Raw genomic sequence first — 20,488 nt, forward strand, 5'->3', positions numbered from 1 at the left:
GCCCAGCACAATAAAGAAAACTTAACATAAATTGTCAACTGGTAGGCCTTGCTCTGTTTCGCATCTTTTTGCATTTTGCATATATGTAGCCTTAAATTTGAAGAAGCCTGTGTCTCTCTTCCACAAAGAACATTGAAACACCTTGAAAGCAAAATGGTAAAGTATACGCATATTAGCAAGGCAGTGACTTGCCTGACTTAACCCCTCTAACTGTTTCCACATCAGATAACTTTGTACCATCAAAATTTTGGATTAGAGATTTAGATTAAAGCTTAGTGTCCAATATTGGGACAAGGAGTAAAAAGGTTGTCTGGTACTAGTATAATTGTGACCTGCTTTTTAAACCCCTTAACATCCAACCAAACGTTGGTATCTCTAGTGTTGGGGGTAGGGTTTAGCTTTGGTTAACATCTTATCCTGTCTTATAGAATTTCTGTCTGTTTGGAACACCTAAAAGTAAAAGCTTGTAAAAGAAAAGTTGCAGTATGTGCAGTATGTGTGGAACATTAAAAAAAAACATATATAACATCTTGTGATTTCTAAAAGAATTGCCTGGTTAGCATGTGGCAAAAAATAAACCCAAGTGAGGTCACTTGCAACTGTACATTAAATTTTTAGATTTTTTAATTTAAAAGGTAACATATTCTAGTTTCATGTGGCTAAAATGAAGCCTAACTGTATCCAAAATGGTTTGGTGGTGCTGGTGGATTTTAGGAAGTCAAGGTAAATTAAATGCAGAGGTTCTCTTGCAGATATTTGAGCAGTAAAACTGAACTGTTTGAAAACAGTGCATTTGTTTAGTTATCAAACTCATCACCGTTCTCCTTCTTTTGTTTACCCTGTATTAGAGCTGGGCGATAGAACGATAACGATATGTATCGCGATATAACTTTTACTCGATAGAGAAATTAAGCTATCGCGATAGACCTCGCCGCTCTTGTCCTCTTAAAAAAAAAAAAAAAAAAAAAAAAAAAAAAGGTCAGCCAATCCAAATTAAGTAGCGCAGAGCCGAACCAATCACAGCCGCAGCGTCACGTCGCGTGACTTGTTACGTACAGCACAAGTGCCAAGCCGCATGTGTGTTTGTTTGGGAAGCAGCCAGCGGGTAATGGAGCCAGCGCCTAATGGAGGAAATGAGTGTGCCGACTAGAAAAATCAACCGAGCGAGAAAACAGATGATGGTTCCAACGCCGGAGAGATTGTCGAACGGAAGAGCCATAGAAGTTCCGTAGTGTGAAGGTATTTCGGCTATTTCAAGTCTGACAAAAAACAGAGTAGCGTGCACTGTAAATTGTGCCGAAAGCAAGTCTGGAAATACAATAAACTGGTGCATGCGTCACACTGTGCGCCACGTTATTGTTTCGGTGAAATTAACTTCTACGATACTGTTACTGTTAATTGTACTCTCTGCAGTGTTTAAATGCTTACATATACACACAGTTACTGTCCGTCCACACATACGATTCGGTTCTGCTTCTATGCCCCAGCTTTGTTTACTTTTTCCCACCGAGGCTTCTAGACTTCTGATTGGCCAACATTTCTGCACGGTTAGGAATCTAGCGCCACCTGCTGCTTTGGCATGTTCATAGCAGCGTTTTCTTTCATTTCTCCCTTTATGTGTGGACGGGATTATTTTTTAAAACGAAAACGGAAAATCTCCGTTTTCAAAAATACCCGTGTACGTGTGGACGTAGCCTCAGTCTCTGACTGGAAGCGCTAATTCGTCATTCGGCTTTTGTCAGACTAAAGTAACTGTTAAAACTGTTTGAAAAGCTCAGCTATACAACAAGGAGAGATTGAGAATTTCCTTTTAGTTCTCAGTTTATTGGATATTGACAAAAGTTAGTCAGTTTTGTCTGTTCTTCTGTAAAACGAACTAAGATTTATTTTTAGAATTAATATTTTGTTTCTAAGTGGAATTGACAATTTAGTAGTCTGTTTCGTTTGTTCTATTTTGAAACTTAGACGCTTTAGCGGCTGCCTTTTGTGTAGTTTGCAATATTTGCCTTTATCTATCTGAAAAAGTCTCATGTTCCTTAAGTACATCTACCCTGTTGAACTTATTATGGGAAATAAATATTTAAATCAAAACAAGCTGCTGATTATTTCACATTTTACTTGTGAGCAACGGCACATTTAAATCTTACAAATATAGTTATTTGGCTTATATCGTGATAGATATCGTTATCGCCTGAAATGAAAAAAACATATCGTGATATGAAAAAATCTCATATCGCCCAGCTCTACCCTGTGCCTTTTGTTTCTACTCTCTGGGGGTGATTCTAAAGTGGGATTTCAGCTTGCTGAACATGTATGAATGGAATCTTGAAAGTTTAAAAAATTCAATAATGAATTCTTTAGCAGAGGCAGTACCAAAATTGCAGAAGCAATAATGAAATTCCCAGGTCACCAATTACTAGAAAATTTCAAAACAACATGAGGCAACCTAATACTGGCTCCAAGCCAAAGTAATATTAACACCTGAATTCTACCAGGGACGACAACAGAACATCATCAGTGATTCTGCTTCCCCAAGCTAAACCTTTTGTTATAAATTGCGACCAGTGCAGTTAATCACACATTACCTTCAGAGAAAATGCAGCCTTCAGGAAGCTTAGAAATTTACAGAAGGCAATGAAATCACAGGGTTGGGGCCTTTGGTGTATTCCTGACAATAACACATGTTTCTACTGGCTGGCCATATGCCATCTGAGAAAAAGCCATGTCACAAAGGATGCCTGCAATCACTCCCTCCTCCTCTGAGTTGATGTAGCTGTTGAAACCATGTGGCACCTGCGGTGTGTTTTTGCTTGAATCTCTACCCAACATTTTTCACATCTAGTTTTCAAATCTTTTTGGATAAATAAATTAAAGTCACATAATGTTCTCAACATCTTCCTGCAGTTAAAAAAAAGATATTTATTAATACAATTTGTAAAAATGTTACATCTTCTAGAGCTGCAGTAGCATGTTTCAGTGATAACAAATCCACAAACCAATTTATACATTTTGAAACAATTTGGTCTATATTGGTTCCAGTTGACTAAAACAATCTGTTTGTTTGATAGAAAACCCTATAATTACTGCAGAGTTATGGTTTGCCATTTTCACAGACAGTACTAGGGCTGCTCGATTATGGTAAAAATGATAATCACGATTATTTTCACTGAAATTGAGATCTCGATTATTTGACGATATTTATTTAACCCTTTAAGACCTACTATAGAACCAAGTCTGCCAGAGCTTATATTATTTTTTTTACATGTTGTAGTGCCATTTGTGGGAGCATTTCAAGTTGCTATACAACTGTTATAGCACATATTATAATAATATGTAAACATTAAGTCCATAGTAACTACATTAATTGCAAAAAAGTGTAATAAACTACAAAAAAATTGAAAATCATTTTTGTTTTTTTTACATATATTTCTACTGGAGAAATTTAAGAGGTTTATCCCTCAAAACTTTAAATACAAAAAAGTTGCAAAAATTAGTTTCCCACCACAGGAAATTTATTTTGAGTGTCTTCATAGTTTTATTTTGGAGATACACCAATTTTTATATACTGCAGGAAAAACAAAAAACAATCCTATGATGCAAATTTGCAAAGAAAACCGCATGTGCATCAAAATAAACTATATCCAGCAGTGCAATTCGAGTTCTAAGCATCCCAGAAACTATTCAGAAAAGTCAAACATGACTTATAAAAACACCAGTATATTCTTTTAAGGCCTACAAGTAAAAAAAAACTACCTTTTCCGCGAAAATGACGTCACTTCCGGTTTCGGGCAGGAAATGGCGGACATGCGATAGTTCACACTGACGTCTGTTTCAATGTGGGAAGTGTTACGAACAGCTGATGGGATCGGCAAAGCGTGTTTCTGGAATATTATGTTTTTGTTGCTGCAAGTGCTTTTTATGCAATTTTTGCAAAGCTATATGTGGAAGGAAACCGTGACCGAGGACAAGCTGATGGCATAAGATGTAAGTACAACTCCTCCGGTTTCATATGCAAAACAAATTATTGCGCTAGCTTACACGGTTCAGGTTCTACAGGGATTTAAAAATAGTTACACAAAACGGAGCGTGCTGCTCTGACTGGCTTTAAAGGGTTAACAATAACAATGTATTGAATAATGACTTTAAAATATAATATAAAATAGTGTGCAACACTACTGAAGTTTTTTTTTTTTTTTTTTTTTTTTTTTTACCTCTCTTTTCAGTCACTCTCTCCTCTCCAAATAACTTCTGCTTAGCTTTCCGAGCTTCCCTCGGGTCCTCTTAATCAGCGGTCTCCAACCTTTTTTGCGCCACGGACCGGTTTATGCCCGACAATATTTTCACGGACCGGCCTTTAAGGCCATTTAGAAGTCGGCCATCTTGGATACAACGTTTGTTTTTTCATTAGGAAGAGGGCCATGTGACACATCAAACTTATTTGTAATGTCACAAGAAAAGCAATGGTGTGCTTGGTTTCAACACAACTTTATTCTTGTGCAAACGCATAGAAAAATCTGCGTTTTCAAAAATACCCGGGTACGTGTGGACGTAGCGCATGCACCAGTTTATTGTATTTCCAGACTTGCTTTCGGCACAATTTACAGTGCACACTACTCTGTTTTTTGTCAGACTTGAAATAGCCGAAATACCTTCACACTACGGAACTTCTTTGGCTCTTCCGTTCGACAATCTCTCCGGCATTGGAACCATCATCTGTTTTCTCTTCGGTCACGCTCGGTTGATTTTTCTAGTCGGCACACTCATTTCCTCCATTACCCAGGCGGTACGGTGGCTGGCTGCTTCCCAAAGAAATACACATGTGCGGCTTGGCACTTGTGCTGTACGTAACAAGTCACGCGACGTGACGCTGCGGCTGTGATTGGTTCGGCTCTGCGCTACTTAATTTGGATTGGCTGACCTTTTTTTTTTTTTAAGAGGACAAGAGCGGCGAGGTCTATCGCGATAGTTGAATTTCTCTATCGAGTAAAAGTTATATCGCGATACATATCGTTATCGTTCTATCGCCCAGCTCTACTGCAGTTACAAAGTCACTTACAGTCTGCAGCTAATCTTAGTTTTCATTAGACCTTGCCCCAGTTCCACCTGAAAATGTATTAACCTTACAAAAGTGGAAATGTTTCTGATACTTCTTTATTTAGTTACATGCAAATAGCGAGAAAAATTGGAAAGAAGTAAGGGAAGGGGAAGAAGGAGGAAAAAGGAGGAGGAAAGGGAGGCCTTTCCATTCAATCTATGTAAGTAGTTTTATATTTTTAAAAAATGTTTTAAATGCTGTTAGAAAAAGAAGTCCTCACAATTGACAAATAACACACATCTGTGTATATGTGAGAGTAACAATAACATGTCAGAGTGGCTACCAATCCTTTCCCTATGCAGCCACAGCTTATCGCATCTGCTGCTCTGGAATCTGAATTCTATCAACCAGCTAGAGTGAGAAGACCTACATGCCAGTTGTAATTTACCACTGTGAGATGGGATTGTGGACTGTGTATGTACATGTGTATCTGTGTGGGAATGCTGTAGCCAGAGAGAGTGCAATGAGGAAGCTAGCAGGGACTGGTGAAGAAAGGGGTCTGGAAAGAAGCCTGGATGAAAGAAAGTGACTGTGGTGGCAATGATGTGGCAGCACTACACTGCAGGTAGGGAGGGAATTTTTTACAAGCACAGAAAGCAGTACTGTCTGGTCTGTACAGTGGCACCAGCCAAGCAGCCTCAATTTACTCTCGATCCCACACACAGGCCTTATCAGGGAAGCCAAATCTCCAGCTGCTAATCTGATAATCCTGCGCAGATGTGTGTCTGCAGCAGGAGTAGGAAAACTGTGTTTGATAGAGAGTAAGTGAGTGTGTTCTACAATAAGTGGGAGAGTGATACAGAGACACAGAAAGCTGGTGTTTAACCAGGCAGCCAGACTCTCTTCTTTTTCTGTGACGGTTGCTGTTTGCTTTGCTGTGTCACTACTTCTGGAATAATCTACTCTGGTGTTTGCTCTGTCAAGGTTTAAATGCAACAGAGATGCTATTTGGTCAATCTAAAAATCGAGAAAAGTCACATTTCAGTAAACAATTAGATGCACAGTATATGGACAAGAATGGAGTTTTGCAATTTCTTGGGGCACTTTTTCACTTACTTTCTGTCCAGTCTTTGAACCTGACCAGGTGCAAGAGGAATGTTTTTTCTCTTTTCCTTTTTAATGAAACTAAAACAGACATATAACAGAAAACCAGCAGCAAAGAATCCATCAAACTGTATCTTTATCAACTTTGTTTCTATTAGCCTGTAACAACAAGTTGGTGGTTTTGCCACAGTAGAGAATTACTTCCCAGCACGCATCATTGTTTGCAGTGTTTTCATTTACAGCTGTAGAGTACTGCTGCCTGCATGCCTGTGCTCAGTGCCGCTGAGTTATATGACCATGACAACTAAACACAGCAGAGCAGGAAGGCGGGGGATGGATCAAAGTGTACCAGCATGAGAGAGGAGTTTTCACAGACATGTCTCCTTTCTGATGAACAGGAGCAATTTACTGAACTTAAAGAAGAGGAAAAAGCTAATGTATGGATCTGATAATTGATTCAATTCCAATACTCCACCCACCCCAATCCAAAATATTTGAAATCTCATCCACATGATCTCTAATTTGACACTTCCCTTTCTTGAGTCTGTGACACCTAGGGATGGGTATCGAAAACCGGTTCTTGCTGAGAACCGGTTCCCACTGTTTCAATTCTTTGGAATTGTTTGCCATTTTTGCAAACGATTCCCTTATCGATTCCAGTCGCCCCGAATGACGTCACCACGTTGCGGAGCGTCATTTACCTGGCAGGAAACATGGTGGCTCAAACGCTCAAGAGTTTGATTATACTTTACGAGAACAGATGACAACAGGGCAACTTGCAATACTTGCAAAGTAGATATTTCATTTAAGGGAGGAAACACTACGAATATGCAGAAGCATTTGCTCACAAAACACGCGATGACCTTAAATTAATGTCATGTTTTTAATTCCGCTCCGGACTCGTGAATTTCAACCCAGCAGCAGTGGTAACGTTTGCACGTCCTCTCCCGTTAATGCGGGAGGTAAATAATCAACTAACAGTGCATATTATGTTAGCGCGATCTGCACTTACAAAACCTGCCATTACTGTGCGCTGCATTTAGGTGACCATGATGACAGAGACAGACAGTCTGGTTGGCTCAGATGCTGGCAGTTCTCGCTGCAGTCTACCGTTAGCGTCTCCTTTCAGGCCGGGATAGACGAATGTCACCCAGCAGTGACTAAAAGTGGTAAAAGGCTTGAAGCCATTTGCCACAGCAGATGGCCCCAATTTTCGGTAAGTGAATGTGTTTAATTGTAGGCAGGGACATTACTGGATATTCTTGTGTAGTTGCTACAGAATAATTTATGTTATTATTTTACATTTACAATTTTTTTTCCTGGGGACCCTGTGACACCCCATTGAAGGGCCATAGGCTGGATCTCTTAAGATCTCACTGTTGGGTTTGTAAGGCCATGTTACTCCTAAATTTCTATCTTGTTCAAAGAGAAGATATAAAACAAAGTTCTAAGCTAATCGACCTTAGTGTTCTCCTTTTTTAAAAAGAATCGATAAGAGAATCGATAAAGAATCGAATCGTTAAACAGAATCGAAAATGGAATCGGAATCGTGAAAATCTTATCAATACCCATCCCTAGTGACAACACACCCACCAAGTTTGAAACCAACTGGATGAACCTTTGTCCACACAGCCAAAGAACGAAGAAACAAGATAAAAACTTATTGTTATGAATTCATAGTAACATAACTAATTGACTAAGATGATAATGCATTATATAAAATGTCTGTGGTTGGTAGCTGTTAGGAGAAACTTCCTTAACTAACATTTACTAGGCTACAGGTACAACATGTTCTCATCCCAACGCGTAACATACTGACAAATGTGACAAATCATCGATATATTACGCGATCAGAGGCATGGGAGCCGGTTGGAATTAATCTATATGTGTAAATGTGTTTTACGTTCTGATGCTGAATCTCTTTGGAAAACACTATGTGATAGGGTTAAGATTATGGTTAAGGTTAGGGTTAAGGTTAGGGTTAGAGCTGGAATGAACAGCTGGAGCCTCTGCTTGAAGCGTGTTTTACCTCTGCGATTGGCATTCTGTTGGATTCAATTGAGAACCCAGAGCATTTCATAAGGATGCAGAACAGTACCTTTCACGTTACTATGAGACACCTAGGGCTATGACAAATTGTCTGTATTTTACACGTTGGGAATGATAATGCTCTGACAGGTAATGAATCCATGGGTAGAGGATAGGACTAGGATTGGGTTTCATTTTAACTATACACTAAATAGGCAAATTTTCAGATGTTAACTTACAAATAAATTCTCAAACATTCATTCTGGCATTATATTTTTCTCCCCCAAAAGGAGCGAGAATGTAATCAGTTCAGATTGTTTGTCTTGTTTGTCTGGCTGTCTGTTTTGTTAGCAGTCTGTCCACCACAATGACACCAAGTTTAGCAAATCACAAACTGCATGAATATATCTCAAAATCTAAACATTTATACAACTTATAGAAGCCAAAGATTTCAGCCAGTTCTGCTCCAATCACTTTAGTATGTTATATATATACTATGTATATTATTTATAAAATACAGCACTGTATGTCTTCACAATAACACAGATTACAAAAACTGCTGATGTCACCAGTCTGACATCATGTTGTAATAAAAACACCATAAAATATTGAAGTTAGGGTTAGGGTTAAGGTTTTTCCTTTACAACTCGTTGGAGGAAGTTGCAACCTGTCAGCGTACTTGCTTAAATTAAAGTTTTAACATTTTAATCATAACATTTTAAATAGTCCAGAATTCTTAAAACAGGGCTGAATAATAACGTGAACCTTATGCATAACAATTAGAGTTACTTTGTGAGGAAATATCCGTTCAAAACATCTATGGCAAGAACACTTAAAGGTTGTCCTAGAAATAATTTTTGAAGAGATGAAACCAACATGTACCAGAATAATTTTAAGAGACAAGCTTGGGGAAGGAAATTGAGGAAATTCATGATTAAAAGCATCTGCAAAACACAAAGTGAAGGCAGGGTGATGCCTTCGGTTTTTATGACAGCCAATAGTACTGAGTCAGTAGTATTTAAAGGCGATGCTTTATTGGTCATTGTTTTCTGGACTTAATTTGGCTGGCCAGTCATGCCCTTTCAAAAGACAACACTATTGCATCTCATTTCAATTGAAAAGTAAGTGATGTCTTTTACTTAGGTGCTTTTACGTAGGTGTTATAACGACTACAATTCTAACTCATTTTAACCATCCACTAACTATCAAGCATAAGCATACCTGTTCACACACTGAGTTTCTTCCATTACAAATCGTCCACTACCATGGGCAAGACCAAAGAGCCGTGAAAGGTTGTCAGGGACAAGACTGCAGACCTGCACAAGGCTGGAATGGGCTACAAAACTAGAACGGAATCCAAAAGTAAGCGCTCTTCAGTCCATAATCTGAAAGTGGAAAGAACATAAACCGGCCACAACCAGATGCTCCCTTCAAAATTTCAGACAAAGGAAAGGGAAAAAAAAAGTATTTGTTCCTATTCAGGAACAAATACATTTCGTTTTCAACTCATCTCAAAACAATGAACAAGAAAACATCAATAATAAATACTACTGTACTTTGTGTTGTACTGTGAAGATCAAGTGCTCCTTTGATTTCAGTTTGTATTATTTTTGATAGGGTTGTGTGTCATGCTTTCTGTGGTGACTTTTTTTTGCATTTGAATCTGCTGGTTGTCAGACGTGTTTCTTGGCGTGTGGAGGAATTGTATTCTTTTACTCTTCACCATTTTTCAGATGTCTAGAAAACTCATCCCTCAATGTATTTTTCAGGGGACAGAAATTTAATTAGGCTTAGTAAAAATATAAAAAAAACTTGCAAAGCAGCACAAGATGTAGGACAATTTGCTACGTTATCACAAAAACAACTTATAATATTTTATTTAACATAATATTCATTTCTGTGAGTCACAAAGCAGAAAAGGCCACTGATTAGAAAGCTAAGACTATATTTAGTTCAATAGGATCAGAGGCCACAGATGACAGATGTACTCACCTTCTTTAAACTCTAGTTTTCTGCTTTCTTCAAGTACACAAAAAAAGATTTTTTTTTCTTGTTTTGTGGTATTTGGTAGAGGAGAAATAGTGTGACATAGAGATGAGCAGTGTTGGTCAAGTTACTAATTACTGATTACTTCCCCAAAAAAGTAATCCCATTACTTTACTGATTACTTATTTTCAAAAGTAATTAATTACATAGTTACTTTTTAAAAACACTATTTACAACCTGAATAGGTGATAAAGCGATAGATCTTTCAGCCCAATTCTACTTTTTCTGCATAATCCATCATACAAAATATAATCAAATGGAAAAGTCTCTTTTTTTAAACTTGTTTTATCAGTTTTAATCTTTTAACTTTATGCATCAAGTAAAAATGTAACATTCTGGAAGAAATTTGTTTAATATTTAAACCCATTTTCTGCACATTCCAGCACATAAAATAAAATATTTTTTGTGTTTACACTCAGTCTTTCAAATAGATGCAAGTAAAACACAGCAGAAAATAAATAAAGTCAAAGACTCAGCGGTCCTTTTGCTCTATTTTCACCTGTAAAGCAGGAGTGAGGTAGGCGGAGGTTTACCCTGGTGCAGGTGTGCCGCAGCGGTCAGTTGAAGAATCTGCGAGTTTCTCTGTGAATTTCCCATTACGTCGTTGCGCACTCGGTGCTTGTTTAGGGTTTCTTTTTTCGCTGTAAAAAGAAGTTTTCTTCCCACGCACAACGGACACTAATGTTTTTGTCACTTTTTATGGAATCAAACTCAAAGTAAGGTCAGTACTTCCACGCTTTAACGCTGCACGCTCATACTCTCTCCCGCACTCGATATATTATCCATTGTTAATCTGCACACAGCTGTTGTCATGAACATCGCACTCGCTTATGTCATTGTCATGAGACATTCTCGCAAAAAAAATCACGGTTTTAGTAACGCAGCGTTCCTACAGGAAAGTAACGGTAATCTAATTACCGTTTTTGCGATAGTAATCCCTTACTTTACTTGTTACTTGAAAAAAGTTATCTGATTACAGTAACGCGTTACAAGTAACGGGTTACTGCCCATCTCTGGAGATGAGACACTGCACAGTACAGTAAAAGTGAGCAAATGAAGAGTGTGTTCTTGTTAGGTGCACATTTATGTGGTCAGTGAGCCGTAAACACGCAGCCACTTCTCTGTGGCTCCTCTCAATGCATGTCTGATAATGTCACAGTTAGGATGTGTAAAAGAATACCACTCTGTTGACCCAACTTTGCCTGTTGGGGTAAGAGAGCTTCAAGTACACGGTAAGACTGTTTGGCTAATCAGTGCACTAAAATTGAAAGAATTTTTCCTTTACAACTCCGTCTAGTGAGGTTTGGAACGGTGTAGTTGTTGTTGAACAGGTCACCTGCTAATTGAAAGGTTGGTGGTTCGATCCCTGTCTGTTCCAGTCTGCATGCCACTCCTTGGGGCAGATACAAACCTAGTATAAACAGTCTATGTTCAAGTTAATTTACTGTGCAAGGGACTTTTTTGTCTGTGAACTCAATGGTTGTATTGGATTTCCTTTTAGAATCTCAGTCAAAAACAAGAGAAAAAAAACCCACTTTCAGTAATCCAGGTTGAGTTGACAAAATTAACTGCATTTATCTGTTTCTCTGACTTGACATTTTCTTACTCCTCTGCACCAAAACAGTTGCTAAGACACACAAGCTCATTTAAATTTTCTGATGATAAAGAAACTCTTTATCTGTAAAATATGATGGCAACAGGCAACAGAGAAAACCATTTCACAAGGTATGGATGTTGCAGGCATTGCCAAGTACTTAAATGCAATGGAGGCCAGCCTGCTAGTGATGGGATTTCTGGCTCTTTTTAGAGAACCGGCTCTTTCGGCTCGGCTCACTAAAAAGAGCCGGCTCTTTCGGCTCCCAACCGGCTCTTTAGGTTGTTTTGTTGCTTTAATTAATTAATTATCAACAACAATATAAAATTATGCACAAAAGGAATTAGTAATGTATAAAAACGTGGTTTTCTTTATGTATGTTTGTATATAAATAGTTATGGGGGCCCCTAGAGACAAAGCACGTAAAAACTCCAAAACACATTTCTAGCGTTAACTGAACTTCCAAAACAGAGCTACCTAGATCACTTAAATTACACAATCGAATGCATATGTCTATTGTTTTTGTATTAATACACACACACACACACACACACACACATATATATATATCCATCCATCCATCCATTCGCTTCCGCTTATCCTTTTTCAGGGTCGCGGGGGGCGCTGGAGCCTATCCCAGCTGTCATAGGGCGAAAGGCAGGGTACACCCTGGACAGGTCGCCAGTCTGTCGCAGGGCTAACACACAGGGACAGACAACCATTCGCACTCACTTTCATTCGCACATTCACACCTAGTGACAATTTAGGTTATCCAATTAACCTATCCCCACTATGTGCATGTCCTTGGACGGTGGGAGGAAGCCGGAGTACCCGGAGGGAACCCACGCAAACACGGGGAGAACATGCAAACTCCACACAGAAAGACCCCGGCCTGATGTTGGAATTGAACTCAGGACCTTCTTGCTGTGCGGCAACAGTACTAACCACCGTGCTGCCACCGTGCTTTTTTAAATTATTTGTGTGTGTGTATATATATATATATATATATATATATATATATATATATATATATATATATATTTATATTTATATATATATATATTTTTATATATATATATATATATATATATATATATATATATATATATATATATATATATATATATATATATATATTAGGGGTGCAACGATACACAAAATTCACGGTTCGGTTCGATACTTTGGTGTCACGGTTCGATATTTTTTCGATACAAAAAAAATGTTCATGCCTTTTTAATTTGTCATTTATTAAAATTATAAATATATATTTTAACTCAAAAGTACAGTTTTTAAATTTAACCCTAACCCTTGTACGTGTTTTTTATTTTGACAGCGAATGTGCACCACTTATGTGCACCCCTGGTTATTTAGCACAGCTTAACTTTCTGTCTCGCTAGCTTGCCCTGCGCTCTTCCTTCTGATGATGCTGTCTGTGTTGAGCGCTCAGTGGATCTGCGCTGGACAGTGCAGCCTAGGCGGAGTAGTTGAACGCAGATTCATTGAGCGCTCAACACAGACAGCATCGTCAGAAGGAAAGTTGATAAAAAAAATTACAAATTTTGTATTGTTCTTTTTTTTCCCTCCCCTTTGGTTTTCTTTCTTTCTCTCCCCTCTTTCTTTCATTCTTTCCCCCTGTCCTATCCCACAGTCATGTCTGTCCTGTTTGCAACTGAAAATAAAATAAATTCATAATTATAATAAAGGTCAATCAAATGGACCAATATGATGATCCACTTGGTAAAATAAATCCGCTTGGCATCTTTCTTGGCCTCAAGACAACAATTCTGATGGCTATAGATCCAAACGGGACAAAAAAAAAAAAAAAATTTTAATTTTTTTAAAAAATTGTATTGTTCGATACATATGCGTACCGAACCGAAAGCACTGTATCGAACGGTTCAATATCGATACGAATATCGTTGCACCCCTAATATATATATATATATATATATATATATATATATATATTCAAATAATTTAAATAAAAAAAACAACTTCATTTACCTATTACTACCACACACCCAATCCGATTGTTGGTACTTCTGGCTTGTGTAGCCACTAGGTAACAAAAGCTCAACACACCCCCTAGCATCCTAGAGCACTTCCGTTGTGTTTTGGAGTTTGTACATGCTCCAGTTTGTACGTTTTGGAGTAATAAATCAATTATAAAATACAAAAACCAACTATTTACATTTCATACATTTCAACTTTTAACTACTTAAATTTTAAGCTTTTTCCTTTTAAAGAAATTTAAAGTGAAACAACACAAAACACTGCAAACCACAACACAATTAAATATAAACTAAAACATGGGGAAAAAGGGGGAAAAAAAGAACGCCCAGATCTTTAATTAAGGGAAAGGTTGGCATTTAGAAATATTAATATCACACTCAACTGACTGTGTTTTATCTTCCCATTGCACTGATGGGTGGAGAACTGACAACTTAGGTGCCTGTGCATGTTGTTTGTGGAGCCGGCTCTATATTATATCCTTTTCTTGTAGACTCTACACTCTGCCTTTGTTTTGTCAATAAGATTGAAATGGCTCCAGACTTTGCTTCTTTTCTTCGTGTCACTCATTTTCTTTACTGTACCTTTCCAATGTGACGGTGTTGTCTCTTGTTGTTGCTTCCGGCTCTCTTTCTTTCCCTCTCCCTCCTGCTCTTGTTGTGTGCTACTGCTGTTGCAACTACCGTACCCGCCCCCTTAGCTCAGCGCTGAGCAGAGGGGGGAAGGGGCGCAAACGCAAGGCTCTGTTTGGCGTCTCTGCTCAGCGCAAACACAAGGGACTTGCAGTGTAAAGCGAAAAAAAGTGAAAGAGAGGGCAGGAGAAAGGGGGGAAAAAAAAAACAAAAAAACCCACGAGCCGGCTCGCATCGTTCGCTTCAAAGATCCGGCTCTAAGAGCCATATCGTTCACGACCGACCCATCACTACAGCCTGCTGCTGTATGCTTGGACCACCACTCTAATGGACAGGCCTCTGTACTGATGGTGGGCTCTCCTGTATCGATGTATCAAAGCACACTCGAAGCTGAGTATTCCTCCTGTTCTGAATCAAACTGACATAGGAGCCAATACAGCTAACCTTTTCTTTGGTGGTGACATGTTGTTGCTTCCACAAGTTTCTCTCCAGCAACCCTCTGTTCCTTGAGCATGTTGGCGACTGAGACCAAAACTTCACCTCTGTCAGCTCTGTGCATATACTTGAAGTCCTTGAATCGGGGTCCAGTGCAGTAGCAATTTTCAGTTATGCAATGTTGATATTTTCTTTGTGTGTCTCCAGGTCTGTTCTGACTGAAGATCATGTAGGCAGGGTCATCATTTGAGCTCTCCATGACCCAAGAGAGTTCACAAAAAGCAGGCAGAACCACAGAGCATGAAACATACTTTTTTCCTCCCAGAAGTTTAGTCTCATACCTGCAAAAGAAAAAATACAAAAGAAAAACATTTAAAATGAAAATGTAGTGCATTCATTTACTTCTATATGCACAAAAATGTCCTCTAAATATTCATGCTATATTTACACACACATACAGACGCTGTCACGGCGGGGTGCGCCGGTGTGAAGAATGAGGTAGACCCAGATACAGACACGGTGGAGACAAGACGTAGTTTCAAAAATAAAGCGAGCCTTTATTGTGGCTGATTGCAGAAGAAAAACATGAAACTAGGGAAACTAAGGAGACTATGAACACTGTGTTAACAGAAGGCCGTGACACTCAGTGAACGAACTATGTCAAAACTATGAACACTGAGTAAACTAGGAAACAGTGACACAATGAGGTAAACCTATGAAAACTGTGGTGAGGTTAACAGACGATCTGACACTGACTGAGCGGAAACACACCATGTGATTCTACTTCCCTTGATCATTCCTTATGTGTACACATAAGGAATGATCAAGGGAAGTAGAATCACATGGGGAAAACAGCTGACAACTATTAACATAATGACAGGACACGTGAAACTAAATACAATAAACACAAAACACAAAGCTCTTTCAAAATAAAACGGGAAACCTAAGGAGACAGACATGACTTGAACTTGACAAACAAAGAAAACTTGGACATGAAACATGGCAGAATGTAACTAGATAAACTGAAATGAAACTAGACTAAAAAGAATAACAAAAACACCAACAAACACAGAATACTGGGTCACATGACCCAGGACCATGACAGACGCTATTTCTCTCTCACACACACAGTAAGAAATAAATGATGTAAAACCTTCCTGCAGGGTTTCAGTAGTGTTTCTAACATCTGCACTTTGCCAACTACAGCTGAAATGGACAATCTTGCAATCTTGGTGTTCTGTGTGGACATCCTTGAGTGTCTGCTGGTGTCTGCAGATAGTTTTCATCATGTCCAGAATTTAATTCCATCTGGTGGAAATGTTTTGTATAAGTGACTCTTTCTTTTGTTTGTGTAAGTTTGTTGCTGTTCAAATTCTGTAACTCTTGCTGGGCTGTGTTTAAAGTTGTTTAGTTGCTTTGCAACGTGAATAAAATGTTCTGCACATGTTTCAGCAAAATGTCTGTCTTCTTCTGTTCTTCTGTTTTCAATACAGAAAAGAGACATTTTGTGAACACGGCTTCCGTTGTTCATCAGTACTCCACTTTAAACCTTAGGTAATTACAACTCGTATATTCTTCTTGTGATGATGTGTCTTGAAGGAGGCTCATACATCTCTACATTTGTTGGGATCCTAAGAACATTCCTTTAGACCAATATCTTCGACAACACTAATTGGCCTACATTTTTTTAGCTATCCACTTTGGTATGGCGTTTGTTAGCTTGTCTTACTTTTGTTTATCTATACTTACATGCTTAGATGTCCTTACATACTGCATCCAACGTAGTCTGCTGAAGCCTCCTGCCACAGTATGTTTGGGTGTGTGATTTGCTAATATCAATACTGTGTAGTGCATTGAGTGATCCTTTAGACTTGAAGTACTCTGGTGACAAGAAAACTCAACCTTGCAGTGTTTGCAAATAACTTTAGTGCTATCAACGCTGCAGTCAGGAACAGTTTTAAAATGAAAATGTCACAGACTTTCAAAATAATAATGATTTTGAAAAACTGCTTTAATGTGCGGTAAAATAATTGTCAATTAATTGGGATGTGCAATTAGTTGACTAGCCAACTAATTACTTACTAGTGATTTAATCTAACTGTTAAAATTTTAATTGATGCCTAAAACCGGTAAATTATTATGTCCTAAATGTTATGCAGCCCTCTGCCACCATATGGCGCATGGTTGTTGAGAAACCAAATCTAGGCCTTATCTTTGTAGTGTTAACCTTGTTAACACTATTAGAATGAGATTGCAGATACAAGTGGAAGCGAATGGGCTCTCCCTTAGCAGTTGAGTGAGGAGTTCCCTCATTCCGGAAGGTCTCAGGTAAAGTGCTACTTCTCCTCAAAAGGAGATGGCTGTCATTCCTGGACACGCTGGAGAGATTACATTTATCGGCTGGGCCTGGGAAAGGAGGATGTGGCGAGGGGGAAGTCTTCAGATAAGTGAGAGAAAATGGCTGGATGATTTATTGTTTTGATATTTTTAAATGCTATTAAAGTCGTTGTAATGAATTTTCTAACATTGTGCATTTTTCATAACACATGGCACGATATGCCACACTTCTCAGTCACAGTTTATTTATTTTTCAAATGTTGCTATTTTGTCATATTTTAGTTGTTTTATTATTTTAGTAATACATGAGCTGTAGTAACATGTTTTAATATCGTATATAACATTGGTTTATTTTAAGTGTTTTTCTTGGAGTATAGCGTGAAATGTTGATGATGTGCAATGCGGGGTGCTGCACAGTTAAATTGCACGTCTTAATTAAATTGCACATCCTAATTTAACGTTTTAGAGTAGTTTGTTAGTCACCTTTTTTTCTTTAGTTGACTAGTAAATAATGTGTTAATGTGCCTAGCCCGTGTGTGTGTGTGTGTGTGTGTGTGTGTATGTATATATATATATATATATATATATATATATATATATATATATATATATATATATATATATATATATATATATATATATATATATATATATATATATATAGAGAGAGAGAGAGAGAGACATGTATAAAAGCATAGATTTAATTTTGTTTGATAATTGATATTGAAACAGATTTTTAATCAGGTTGCCACAGTTATTGTTGCGTTAGTTCTTAGTTGCATTGCACTGCATCTTGTGACATTAAAAGTTACACTTAAAGCTATTAGGAGTGGCTCATGGTCAAAGAAGACATTAATTTGACCTTAATTATCTCCATCCATTTATTTTCTTACCACATTAATTTCACCTTCTTCTGTCCCTCCCTCAGTCCACCTGCACTGCTCCATGGCTGGTGCTACCAAAGGCACCCTCCTGTGACTGCTAGGGATTATTGCTAGTTGTTGCAATACTACTGTTGACAGCAGAGTAGCAGCAGCAGCCCTAACGGCTAACATGTTGCTTAATTTGACATATTTTACTGCATGGATTTTATTTTGTCTTAGCTTTTCACGAACCTCCCATTCACACAAGTGAATTTCTTGTGTGGACTCCCTCTTTGTTACCTACTTTGAGCCAGTTAATGACAACACACACACACACACACACACACACACACACACACACACACACACACACACACAGAATGGGAGAGATAACGGTCTCATAAGTCAGTAAGCACAGCTGTTGGCAAGGTCAAGTTTAATTTATGGATGCACTTTGGCACTTCTAGTTTAGCCTCTGCATCTCTTCCATTCTGACGTTCTCTTCTTTTCTTTCCCCTTTCCTCCCTTTCTGAGTCCATCCTGTACCTGCCCTGCTGTCCTGTCACGCTCCTCCATCCCTCTCTTCCTGCATGGTTGGGCTTATGAATTGCTCAAGCCCTTCAATGAATATCAATGCAAGAGCTTTGATATTTTATGAAAATAAACTGTTTACTGAGACTGTCTCCTTTGGCTTTATGGGAGGTTGGCAACGGTTGAATTGAGTGCTGCCTCATTCCCAAGCAGGGATGAAATAAGCTGGTTCAATGCTAAATAGAATTCAGGTCAGTAAGAGTCTGTGGCCAGCCAGATCTGTCATACAGGTTTAGAGCAACATTCTCATTTCAGAAACCACACAACAAAGTGTGAAATTTTTTTTTTTTACCAAGGGCGTTCTCACATCTGCAGCTTAACATATTTACACTTGGCTGGGACTTGAATGGGGTCTTAAAGAGGGTAGTCTCTTTAATCAAGTAGGAGTCCACTAATTGCCAAGGTCAATAAATGACTGGTTTCCAGCACAACACAGATTGTAATACAAACTCTAGATAAGGGCAACACAACTAGCACTCACAGGGGTTCAGACAGTATTTTACTAACCATAACAATAATTACCAAGCAATAGAAGGTAATTTATTTTTGTTAGCAAATAATATAATATAATATCTAATATTAGGTAATAGTCAGTTTCTATTTGTATGAGCTTGTGGCATGTTTGGGGATTTTGTCTTTTACTTAACCTTGCCTGGTTTGTATGCTTTGCTGCCTGCCTTGATGTGTATGACCCATGTCCGTTTTTGCAATAAAAAGTTAGATATTTTAAATAACACACCCAGCAACCCAGCAAGAAAAGGGTTTCCTGTGTTTGTCACAAACAGTTATATAGATAACTCCCGCAATAAACAAGGGACCACTGTAGGGACCACTGTATATATAGGGACCACTTCAAAGAGGGGCCAAGGCATTTGTGAATTTTGACTGCCTGATGAACTGAGGAGCTACATCCTGGTCACACTGAACTACAATTCCTTTAGCCCTCCACCCAAACTAACTCAGAGGGCAACCTCCATAAGGCCCACATCTATTCCTGCATCTGGGTTGACTGACAACAATACCTCTTGGATTACTGTTCTTCCAAAAGCATTTCCCAAGGCCCCAGAGACTCATTCACTGCTTACCTCCCCAGAGAGCACATTGCAAGAGGTCCCCACTTCTTGTTTTTGAGTCTGTGCTAACCTCCAAAACTGCTGTTGTGACTAACAGCCTTTCTCCTTCTCTCCACAGTAAAATCGTTGCCAGTGTCATGTTCCCCAGTATAGCTGGTTTCACATTAATTAGAAAAAGCAGGTCACTGCCACTAACTGCTTTAAATGAAACTAACGTCATTTTCACATAATTTTTTCAAATAATTAAATTAAGTCATTAATTTTGTACTACCTTGGTACTACCTACCTTGTCAAAGTGTAAAGTGGCAATAGCTGACTGTGGCTTGCTTTGTAGGCTACTGTGTTGTTCAATGATGCAGTTCTGGAAACTAGAATTACTTGCTTTGATTACAATAATATGATAAAACAGATATTTTAATGGAGAAAATTTGCATGCACTGTAGGGCTGCTCAATTAATCGAATTTTAATCACGATTACGATCTGGGCTTTCAACGATCATTAAAAATGACTGAGCCGATTATTAGCCCCTCCCTCATTTATCCGCGACACCTTAAAGGCCGTCTGTGAAAATATTGTCGGGCATAAACCAGTCCGTGGCGCAAAAAAGGGTGGAGACCGCTGATTAAGAGGACCCGAGGGAAGCTCGGAAAGCTAAGCAGAAGTTATTTGGAGAGTGACTGCCGTTGGTTGAAAAGAGAGTTTAAAAAAAAAAAAAACTTCAGTGGTGTTGCACACCATT

The 20,488-nt window shown here is 38.4% G+C and overlaps 1 protein-coding gene across 1 annotated transcript in view; it reads left to right on the forward strand.

The window, feature by feature from the left end:
• Positions 1 to 20,488, forward strand: part of ca10a (carbonic anhydrase 10 (inactive)a) — a 322,758-nt gene that overhangs the window by 16,429 nt on the left and 285,841 nt on the right. The gene's annotated exons all lie outside the window — the stretch shown is intronic.

The sequence above is a fragment of the Aulonocara sp. 'chitande type north' Nkhata Bay genome, linkage group LG8 (genome assembly GCF_057382095.1).
Source record: "Aulonocara sp. 'chitande type north' Nkhata Bay isolate Kocher_YH1m ecotype deep benthic linkage group LG8, A_spYH_male_GT1.1, whole genome shotgun sequence".
In the NCBI taxonomy this organism is placed as follows: domain Eukaryota; kingdom Metazoa; phylum Chordata; class Actinopteri; order Cichliformes; family Cichlidae; genus Aulonocara; species Aulonocara sp. 'chitande type north' Nkhata Bay.